General features: G+C 33.9%; 1 long non-coding RNA gene across 7 annotated transcripts; it reads left to right on the forward strand.

Moving 5' to 3' along the window:
• Positions 1–3,088: 3,088 nt before the first annotated feature.
• On the forward strand, positions 3,089–11,800 carry LOC112008443 (uncharacterized). 7 transcript variants are annotated; one of them, XR_010628520.1, is made up of 5 exons: positions 3,089–4,206; positions 4,992–5,052; positions 5,335–9,322; positions 9,563–9,605; positions 10,636–11,800. It is a non-coding gene; the product is annotated as an uncharacterized LOC112008443 (long non-coding RNA). The 7 variants fall into 7 exon arrangements; XR_010628517.1 differs by having other exon boundaries at positions 3,089–7,167; positions 7,683–9,322; XR_010628521.1 differs by having other exon boundaries at positions 3,089–6,402; positions 7,108–9,322.
• Positions 11,801–12,000: the final 200 nt, after the last annotated feature.

The raw sequence follows: 12,000 nt of genomic DNA on the forward strand, positions 1-12,000 counted from the left end.
GTTTGTCATTGGTCTGAGGCTGGCTATTCTGGATTCATATCATATTTTAGCACTCAGTAACATAGATTCTTTATGTGAGGGTAATGTTTATTTTTTGCTTTTGTGATGAGTAATTTCATAGTTCCTGCAACTCTTTCATACTTCCATACGTGCTCTACTTATGTTATAAGCTTTGGTGCTTGGGAGCATCTTTCAGTTTTCTGTTGCTGTAAAGTTGGTTTTTCTAGTTCAATTTTGTTCTCTCGAGCACAAATATGTAAACTTTTCTTTCCCTTATTCTTGTTCCCTTTTTCTATTGCCTCTTACACTTGTCGGAACTTGTTAGCACCTGAAATCGTCAATCTGGATTGCAACCTCTATTCTTTTTTGATTCATTATTCTAATCCTTAAAATTGAAGGATTTTGTTGTGCTTGTGTTTTATTTATAACAAATATAATAATAATAATAGGCAAACTCTTCCCTTCTCTTGATTTCTCAAGTATTTTAATACTATTCACCCAAATGTGATATACTTGTTCAATTTATTTTATAGATTTTGGTGCTTGGTTGCTTTTCAAACTAAAATAATGACCCTTATTTTCAAACTAAGATTTTTATTTTTCAAGCTTGGATTTTGTGCTTCCCAGACTGCATTATCAGGGTTTATTTAATTCCAGGGGTGGTGCATTTGCTTGTGGTGCTTTACCCAAGGTTGATTTGTTTTTGTTGCTTCCCAGTGAAACATGCTTTTTCATAGACTTGCTCTTATTTTGAATACAACATTCTCGTAATGTAAAGTTGTCCTAAACTGTATAGTTGGTATTCTCTATTTTTCAGTTTGCTCGTGCAGAAAGTTGATGCGTCCGTCTGGTCATCTTATGTTGGCAGTTTCATATCCAATTTGGTTTTGCCACATATTATCTTTCTACTGAATGCAGGATTTTTTTTAATATTATTATTTTGGTGGTTTGCAGCTCTAGCTGTGGAGTCTGCTTTGGCTACAGGATCTCTTTTCCTCCCATTATTTGTTAGTTAATTTTCCTCTCCTACAAACATATGCAGTGTTTTAACTAATGCAGATTCAATTTTCCCATATTCTATATATATAATCCACTAATATGTAACTGTAGTGGGTAAAATTGTGAAAAAATCGAAGGTGCCATTTAATTTAATTTAATTTTCTAAATTGGAGCTTGGGTTGTTTGTATTTTCAGTTTGCTCTATTGCTGCAAATCGGTGCCTAAACTGTGGGTGCACTCCCATACATGCTTGTATGTTATTGTTATTTTCTTGCTCGTAGTGCAGCTTGTTTATCTTGTATTAACCCCATACCCTGTTTAATTTGGCTGTGCGCTTGTTGTTTGGAGCAGTAATCACATTGGGCTTGTTGCCTGAGAATGGATGCTGGGGGAGTATTCTTCGCTGGACAAATGTGATTTAAATATTTGTTAGGCTGTTAAGGTTGCTGGTTTTGTCCCTAATTCATCTAAACTTGGATTTTTGTTTATTGATTTCCTAGCCATGGAAAGTGAGTGGGCAGACGCTGTCCTTGTTCAACCAAAGTTTGACATTAGTCTGACACTCTTACTTAGTAACATAGCTTGGTGATGTTTGTTTTTTGCTTTTCTCTGACTGCATTGGGGCTGGGATTATGGTTAAATTACATATGCAGTGTATTAACTAATGCTGATTCAATTTTGCAGCATCCCAATCATAAATGCTGATGAGTAAACCTGCTTCCCAAACCTTCTCCTCCTCCTCTTCTTTTTATTTTATATTTTACTCTTTTGCCTTTAAATGTTCTTGTGATTTACACTTGTCCTGAACTGCAGGTTGGATTGTTGTTTTTTGGTCTGCTATTTTGGGAAATTGATGCCATCACAACACCACTGAGTGTTCACTTGGATTTTTGTTTATTGATTTCCTAGCCATGGAAAGTGAATGGGCAGACGCTGTCCTTGTTCAACCAAAGTTTGACTTTAGTCTGACACTCTACTTAGTAACATAGCTTGGTGATGTTTGTTTTTTGCTTTTCTCTGACTGCATTGGGGCTGGGATTATTGTTAAATTACATATGCAGTGTATTAACTAATGCTGATTCAATTTTGCAGCATCCCAATCATAAATGCTGATGAGTAAACCTGCTTCCCAAACCTTCTCCTCCTCTTCTTCTTTTTATTTTATATTTTACTCTTTTGCCTTTAAATATTCTTGTGATTTACACTTGTCCTGAACTGCAGGTTGGATTGTTGTTTTTTGGTCTGCTATATTGGGAAATCGATGCCATCACAATACCACTGAGGGTTCTCGCTATCATACAGTTGTGTAAATTTGTCTTTGTTTCATGTTTTTATTGTTACTTTCTTGCTTTCAATGCACAACTTGATCATCCTGTTTTGGCAGCCAGTGTCCTGTTTGGATTTTATTCTGGCGGTGAGTGGGGCAGTGCTGTTTATGGTCTATAGAACTGGGTTATTTTGGTACTTGGATGTCTCTTTTCTTCCCATGTTTTTGTTGTTGTTATTTTCTTCTACAATCATAAGATAATCCATGTTGGCAGCATCATACCTAATTTGCAGGTTAACTTGGTAATGCCTCTTATTGGTGTGGGGCAGTCAGGCTCTTGCTTTACACTCATGATTTGCTGCTTGTTTTCTTTGTCGCAAAATTTGATTATGCTTTTTGGCTCAATGTCTTCCAAGTTTGTTGCAAGTTTGAAGTTTTTCCTTTTTGACTTTTTTTTTAAAGCATTGTGTACCTTATGCTTGTTTATATGCTGGTGATGCTCATTTTGTGATTTTTTGTTTAGTGCTTTCCTAGTGATATGATTTGGGTATTGTGTTAGGGTTAATTAAACAGTTTATGGTAATGCCTCTTATTGGTGTGGGGCAGTCAGGCTCTTGCTTTACTCTCTCATGATTTGCTGCTTGTTTTCTTTGTCGCAAAATTTGATTATGCTTTACGGGCTCTATGTCTTCCAAGTTTGTTGCAAGTTTGAAGTTTTTCCTATTATAAATTTTTTTTAAAGCATTGTGTACCTTATGCTTGTTTATATGCTGGTGATGCTCATTTTGTGATTTTTTGTTTAGTGCTTTCCTAGTGATATGATTTGGTATTGTGTTAGGGTTAATAAACAGTTTATATTGACGAGAATTATGTATTATATGCTTTTCGCTATTGTTTTTTATATTTACTTTTGATCATAGGTATAGGACTTATTTAACTCTGCCTATGTTTGTGCTTTATTGTTCAAGGCCAGGTCCCTAGCCTGGAAAAAGGAGGAAGGGATATAGTACTTATTTCTCCCTTAACTACTTGCTTGAGCCTTATGTATATTCTCCTTTCTTTTAGTTCTTTTTTTTTCTTCTGAATTACTTCTTTATTTTTAAACTGATATTTGCCTTTTGTTTTTAATTTATAATTTTATAACTGAACTTGGATTGTGTGTGATTTGTCTGGCCAGATTTTTGGTTGTATAATTCCTGCAGCCTCTGAGATGTGATGCAATTCTGGGGTTCTAAGCTCTAATTAGTCTGATTTCATCTTTTCTTGCTTCTCAATCTTTTTTGATTTACATGTATGTTAGGTTCTTAAGCTTGCTGGCTGTGTAAATTATTCATTTAAACTTGGATTGTTGCTTATTGATTTTCGTAGCCATGGAAAGTGAGTGGGCAGATGCTGTCCTTGCTCAACCAAAGTTTGACATCAGTCTGATGCTCTTGCTATTTTGGACTTATATTATATATTAGCACTTAGTAGTATCGTATTGCTTTGTTATATGTGGGTGATGCATATTTTTTGCTTTTGTCAGGCTTCGTTGGGGCTGAAGTTATGATTAAACAACTAATGCTGATTGAATTTTGTTCCATCCCAAGATAAGTGCTTATTAGTAGATCCCTTCTCCACTGCCTCTTTGTTTATTTTGGCTTTTAAATATTATTGCTTTTACAGTTGTCCTGAATTGCAGCTTGGATTGTTTGTTTTTTCAGTCTGCTAATGTGTGAAATCAAAGCCATTGCCACTCTGGGGGTTCACGTCTTCATACTGCCTTGTAAATTTGTCTTGTTTCTTGCTTTTATTGTTACTTATTGCACAACTGGGTCATCCTGTTTTGGCAGCCTATTTCCAGTTTGGATTTTATTCTGGCAGTGCCATTTATGGTCCTGAGGAACTGGATTTTATTCTGGAAGTGCCACTTCGAAGCTAAAGTGGGAGAGCTTGATTTGGTAAGCAGTAGAAGCTTTTAGTGCAATAGGGTAGGGACGGAGTGGAACTAGGGGGTCCTTGGGAGATGTGCCCCCACAAACTTGTTGATTAAATGAATGAGTTTAGGAAGGAACCACTGCTAAACACTTATGAATAGACTTGAAAGGGATTGAAGTGACTAATCGGTATTAGGCACGAATGCTATCACCAAGGATAAGCAAGGGAAAATAGGGGAATACAAGCTCTCTTCTCCTCCAATTTTTTATTTATTTTCTTCCACAATCATAAGATTTAGTAGTATAATCTATGTTGGCAGCCTCATACCTAATTCACTGGTTAATTTGGTAATGCCTCATATTGGTGTGGGGTAGTCAGCTCTTGCTCTATTTTGTCACAATTTTCTTTTTGTTTTCTTAGTCGGCAAATGTGATTAAGCTGATGGCTACTTGTCTTTGAACCCTGTTGGAAGTCTGAAGTTTTTCCTTCTGTGTATCTTATGTTTGTTTATATGGCAATGTGCATTTTGTGGTTTTGTGATTAATAGTTTCCTTGTGTTATGCATTTGGGATTATGTTGGAGTCAATTAAAAATTTTATTTCTTACATCCTTTTTGCTAGTAATCTTTTCTTTTTCATGCAATTTATTCTTGTCTAAGTTGGATCTTGGATTTTTTGTATTTTCAATTTGCTCTTGTTGGAAATCTATACCTGCCTTGTGGGTTTGCACTTACATACATGCTTGTTCATTTGCAACCCCATATCCAGTTTAAATTTTAATTTGGCTGTGCTTTTCTTGTTTGGAGCAGTGATCACATAGAGCTTGTGACCTGGGTATGGTTGCCGAGGGAGTATCTTCGTTGGGCTAATGTGAACACGCAGATCTTTTCTTTATCCTTTTGTGGTTTACACGTATGTTGGGCTATGTAGTTTGCTGGTTGTGTACCTAATTCTTTAAACTTTGGATTGTTTCTTATTGTTTTTCATATTGATTTCCTAGCCCTGGAAAGTGAGTGAGTAGATGATGACCAATTTAAGCCAAAGTTTGACATTAGTGTGAAGCCCTTGCTATTCTGGACTTGTATCATATATTAGCACTTAGTAACATAGCTTATTTTTATGTGGGTAATGTTTGTTTTTTCTTTTTGTCAGCTGCATTGGAGCTGGGGTTATGAAAGATAGTAGTTCTTTTGTTCAAGTGCAATTTGGAGTGCATATTAGAAATATCGATCCTAATATGTTTGCAGGGCCTGGGAGTTTATTTGCTCAGTGGCAGAGTTTGATTTGCTGATAAGCTCTTATTTCTTTCCTTCACTTTTCGTATCTTTTATATGACTTTTATTTTAATGTCACATTGTATCGTCGGTTTCGTTACCATCCTTCAACTTTTTTTTTGATAGGACATCTTTCAACTCTCCCTCAAAAGAAATTTACGTTGAATTTTATATTGTTCATTAAAAATTGAGATGGTTCATTTTATAAATGATTTTGAAAATTAGTTTCTTTAATCTTATTAGAGAAATTAAGTTGCTACTTTTCAGGACTTTTGTTGCTCCATGTTTGGCATCTAGTTCATTTTGCTTGACTCTTTATTCTTGTTATCTTTTGCTTTTTTATTTTTATAATTTTTTTAAGGACACATTTCACTTTTCGATTTGTATTCTTTTAATTTGAGACTGGATTATGTGTATTGTTAGTCTGCATTATATGGATTTATGTATTTGTATAGGTTTGATGTAATGGGTTCAGTTGTGGTGTTTTAATTAAGGCTAATTTGATTTTTTCTCTTTTTCAATCATACATACAATTTGTTATAAGGATTTGTTCTGTCATTCTTAGGGCATGTTAAAAATCTATTCCTCATAAGTCTTTAGGAATTGACATTTTCTTTTTGGGTCCTTGGTAGAAGTGGCTGAGTTTGATATATTGATAAGCTCTCTTTTCTCACCGTTCTCTCTTGCAATTATAAGAACTATACAATTTTGGGCTTTTTAAATTCTTTATAATACCTGGGCTGCTTTTCTTAGGCTTTGGTGGACAGCCATAAATTTAATGTACCTCCTGGTGAGGGTTTGAAATTTCCCTAGCAATTATTTTTCCTCTGTCCTGTCTTGTTTAATTTTTTCTCACTCAATCCGAATATGGTAATGCCTCTTATTGTTGTGGGACAGGTAAATTAATGAAGTACGTAACCATCATTACGAGAGAATAATAATACAGGTTTTTGATTTGTCCTGTTATGATTTGCATGAGTTGGGCTTTTTGGGAACAACATGGATTGAGCTTATGTCTCTAGAATTGCATCATGGTTTTAGCACTGATTGATTATTATTTTTTTAAACGGAAAAAAATTTAACTTCTGATTAAGTTATGTTGTCATTTGTAATAACGAAATAGGATAGTTGCATTTCTGGTTTGATAAGCGATGCAAAAATGTGCAGCTTGCAAAAATGTGCAGCTTGTAATGGAAGTTAGGAAGGAACCCATTTCTTTATTATGTTTCAAGTATGGTATTTATATATATATATATATATATATATTTAAAGTTTTTGATTTATTGGGTATTAATTTCTTTAGTTCAATTTATAATTGATTTCTTTAATACTGTGTATATTGGTGATATGTTTGGTATCTAATTGAGTTTACAGTCAGGTTTATGATCAAAGTTCACATTAGTTATTGTTGCTTGACTTAGGGAATGAAGAAAGTCAAACAAAGAATGACAATGCGTCTAAGTTCATACTGTATTTATTTTTGGTTTTAACTAAAATTATGCTTGTGCATCAGTATGAGGTTTAGTGCAAAATTTAGAACTTTATATATAACCTAGTTTGTAAATATTTCATGATTATGTACTCTTAGTTACTGATTTACAGTAGATTTGTCATGGTTACCAACAAACTTTTTTTTTTTTTTTGTCTTTAGGAGGCCACCTCATAGAAGCCAATACAGAGTTATAGTTACAATAAAAAGGAGATAAATCAGGTAGGCATTTTTAGTGATGCTTTTTATGTTTTGAATTAGATCTTTTGGCCGTATGTTACATTTTGACCCATGTATCTGTATATTACTGCTGTTTTAATGTTAAAACAATGTCGTGAAGTTCTACTACTCTGGAATAGTACCTTCCTTTTTTTTTCTTTTTTTCTTTTTTTAGTTTTATGAATCATGGAATGATTTATACACATTCATTGTAAGTAAGCATTTTTTTAATTAAAAAAATTTGTGATATGAATTCCCAGATCAAAATACTGCCCCAATTATGTCTTGCGACTCTTCTTCATATTTTCCTTCTATTCATATAATTTAATATAAATATCACTTTCAGTATGTGCAGCTACGATATTATGTCTTTTTCTATTTTCATTTATTTTGGCTCTATATTTAAGTATTGAGTTCCAGAACTACTTCTGGGCCTATTTAATGCTTAAACATGTTAATTATATATTAATCAATTCATCCTAAGATCTCTTATAATAATCTTGTTTCTGTTTTTGCAGATTGCATGCAACTCTAAGTTGTCTTTTCTTGCTGATGCAGATGATGGTGGTGATGTTAAGGTACTTATGATTTTTTGACTCACTGGATCATGGGGAGGAGTAGGGTGGTCCAAGGGAGACAATTGCCCTCTGCCCCACTCAAAAAAAAAAAAAAGAAAAAAGAAAATAAAATCTTGTGATCCTAGAAAAACCTATAAAAACATATTTGATCCCACCCAAACAAGTCTTGCCTTGCCCCAACTAATAGTAAGAGTCATGTTGCCCTCATCACCCACATTAAAATTGTAAGTTAAACTTAAAAAATAGTGGGATGGAATATTTTAGTAATATTTTCAGGTATGTTATCATGTTTCACAATTTTACATCAATTTCTTTTCTATATTTATTCTCAGTTAAAGGTAATTTTTATGTGCAATAAGTTACTTTTTAATTTCCTCTTAAATACTTATCAAATTACTTGTCTAAATTCTTATAATTAGATCAAGTGTAGATCTTTCTTAGTTAATTGTGTGTTCATGCATACACACATGCATCCTCATGCCTGTAAGAGTGCATATTTTAAAGCCTCATTGAAACTTGACACCCATCAAGATTATATCCACCTAGACAGCCATAATACCTTGCAAAGTCAGTAAGTGGCTCATAGTCTCTTTGCATTTTTTTTCAGTGAGCTTGGATGTCAAAATGTCTGTAGTATAACAAAAGTGCTTAAAGATTAGTAACATTTAATTACCAAAGGATCATTGAGATCATGGAGATCCTAGCATGATGGGAATTATATTAATTCTCAATTAACCCTAAATGAATTGGTATCAATGTAAAAAAAAAAAAAAAAACCTTGTGTTTCAATCTTGGCTTTGTAACTACACTGTATTGTTTGTCTTGATCAAAATCGATATGTTTATTGAGTTGTATACACACTTTCCTACTCATAATGCTTCGCAGTGGTAATATATCCACTGGATTATAAAGTTACATTTTGCTTCTGATTGCAGCTCATGATGCTGGCATCTTTAATAAGTAATATCATTATCATAGGGGTTTCTCGTAAATGTTTAAGATGCATCAGCAATGAAGGGGCTTCTCGCAGCATTGTTTTATAACCCCATGGTTTTCCTATGGAGGCCATGAATCTGGCTTAAACAGTTGTATCTAAATCAATAAAGTTCTAATGTTATTCGTGTCATTTTCAAGAATTCTAATTTTGGGATATACTGTTTCTTTCAGTTTATTCAAAAAAATTTATGGCACCATTTGATATGTGAATTTTGATTTTTGACCCACAATGTGATAACTATATGGTTTGATATATGACAGAAGACATGATTTGCTATTGTAAATATATCTTGTCATATATGAGATCTTCTCTTGTTACCTGAGAATTCTTTCTTGCAACTTTTCATACATGATTATATTTTCTATTTTTTCTATTTTCAGTATATTGTGTCCCCTCTCTGTCTCTCTTTCCAATAATAAGGTTTTTCATATCAAGTTATTTTGAAGCATTAAAAACAAGAATAGAAGATTGGTAACGCTGCTTTCCTGCAGTCAACTGCTGATTATGATCTCTATGGAAGATCATTGACATTCATCAGCATCACCTTTATAAAACTTTAAGAGCATGAGTGGGCCATACAAGTGTATCCTTGTAAATTTCTAGGATTCTGTTTTTGGATGACCTGTCTTAAGTTCCGTTTATGTAACTTATGGTTGGTTTGTCAACATATTTTCTTGCTCATTGCTTTTCTTTTCTTTTCTTTTCTTTTTTCCTCAGATTTTCAAATTACTTTTTTCCCCTAAATGTGTTCTGTTCTTTCTTTGTAAACCTTATGTGTATGAGACCTGTATTGTATTTCTTCCACCTTAACTCTATTTTAAAGATCTGTTGCAGTGTGCAGTTCCTTCCTTGGAGTCCCTGGGAAGGTATCTCTTGTAAATTTAATTGATCTCTCTCTCTCTCTCTTGTGCATATGTGCAAGCATGTACTTTGGGTGTGAATGATGATATAAGAGCATGGCTACATTGGATGCAACTAGCTTTAGTGATTGCATATTGGACATTAATCTGCTCACATGGTAGTTTGCTACTTTGGTTATTCGACATAAAGCATTGGCAAATTTAAAGGAAAACCTTAACAGTTGATTGGTTTGTGAATTCATTAAGTCTAAAGTTTAGTAAATAAGGGACAATGATGAAGTTCAGAAGAAAGCGGGGTCTTCTTAGAATTATGGTTTCCTTGTAGAAGGTAAAGTGTGAGTGCATGGGAAGGTATAATTAATGCCTTGACTGGAATATTATGTGTCCAAGTCCGAGCTTTGTCATGGAAGACAAGAAGGAAAAATGTACCACTACAACCATGAAATTGGCTTGAAATATTGTCAGATGTTTCATTTTCTAGTGAGTGATACAGACTGCCAAGTGCCAACTGTATGAATGGCATCTGGTTTTTCATAGTCCATTATTTTTAGCTATGATTACCTTGTAACAAAGGATGGCCACTCAAATTTCAGGGGCACCCAAAGCCCCAAACACAGCCTAAGTTTCCTCAAAAAGGAACAAATGATCGATTCAGTCTTAACCATTACTTTCGTTCTTCTGATGTGTACAACCATGCTGTAACTCAACTCATGGAAATCACTGTATCATTGATTTCCTTGCATTGACTTTCATTATTCACTGTGTTTGAAACTTGCATCTAGTAACTAGTCACTTGTCTGAGAGTATGCTAATTGCCACTATTATGAGTGAACTTGGGTGGTAATGGAAATGGTTTTGAGAAAAATATGTTTAACTTTTCCCGGGAGTTTAGATGCCCATTATCAAATTTTGGTATGATGCTACTATTAATATGAACTTAGTTGCTATTGGAGACATCTTTAGCCAGGGTATATATAGGATTTTTGTTATGATTTTTGAACCATTCATATGTAACATAAATGTTGTACCTGTGCAGTTTGTTCCAAAATCTAAAAGACATGCATTTGAATCTTTAATCTTCATTATTTGAGTACTTTTTTGTGCTTTGGGAATGTTGGCTGTTATTACTGGAAGTCTTGATTCAAAGCTTATTACGTGGGACTTCTCCAAAGGGCGACCATACAAAATTGTGGATTTTGGTATGTATCTTATATGTTCTGTTCTGTGATATATATTGCCACTATCTCATTTTAAACTTCCCATGACTCCTGTGGTTTTACCAAAATTGGATCTGGTGCCACTTTTGAATGGGCTTCCGAAATTGTTATTTAGCATGCTAGCTTTGGAACATTACTTTTCTACTAGCTTGTTTTGTTGCACCTATTGTGCCCAACTTTTTATTTGTTATCTTTTTAAAGTATTCCAGACACCAAACAATTTTTGTGGTGCAGAGAATATATTGTTGATGGAAATCAAAATCAATTGATGGAGAACTTGAACTAGAATTGCATTAAAATTAAGAATTAAAGCTGGAATTACAGAGAAACTGGAGAAACAAAGTTTCTGTCCAGGTCTGAAATTAAGTTAAATTCACATAAAAACTGATTGTAGTCTTACATAGCTAGCCTATTTATAATCTTTAACTATTAGGAAATAAAGTAGCCAATAGTTACATAAGTCAAAGCTGTAATTAAAGAGGATACATGCCAGATATTAAAAGTCAAAATAAGGTGCTGCTGGCAGTCCTAAGAGGTCAGAAGGTTGGCTGGCTGGTTGTCAGTCCTAAGGATAGAGGGTGGTGGCAGATATGAGAGTCAAAATAAGGGGCTGCTAGCAGTCCTAAGAGGTCAGAAGGTTGGCTGGCTGATTGTCAGTCCTAAGGATAGAGGGTGGCTGCATCAATTGTTCTTGCAATCTTTTTATATGATTGTTAGCTGTAAGTGTATGTGCTCTGTTGACTGCAACAATAGGCAAACTCTTCCCTTCTCTTGATTTCTCTCAAGTCTTTTAACACTATTCACCCAAATGTGATTCTACTCGTTCAATTTATTTTATAGATTTTGGTGCTTGGTTGCTTTTCAAGGCGTTTGTTGCGATTTGGTACTCTACTTGGGCGATGTAGTTTGTTAGGGACCTATGGCAATAAGCTCTCTCTAAGTACAGGATTAAGATGTTTATGAGCAAGGTTTACCACTATTGTGAGTTAAAAAATTTTATATTAAAAAAAAGAAAGATATTTATATCGAGCATAATTATTTATACCTTTTGTGCGTGTTTTAGATTTTACTTTTGATATTTTTTCTCCCTTAACCAGTTGCTTGACCTTTTGGGGGTTGTTGATTTTCTCTTTATATATATATATATATATATATTTTTTTTTTCTTTGTAATAATTTTTTCCT

The sequence above is a fragment of the Quercus suber genome, unplaced genomic scaffold, assembly GCF_002906115.3.
Source record: "Quercus suber isolate HL8 unplaced genomic scaffold, Cork oak 2.0 scaffold_54, whole genome shotgun sequence".
Lineage (NCBI taxonomy): Eukaryota > Viridiplantae > Streptophyta > Magnoliopsida > Fagales > Fagaceae > Quercus > Quercus suber.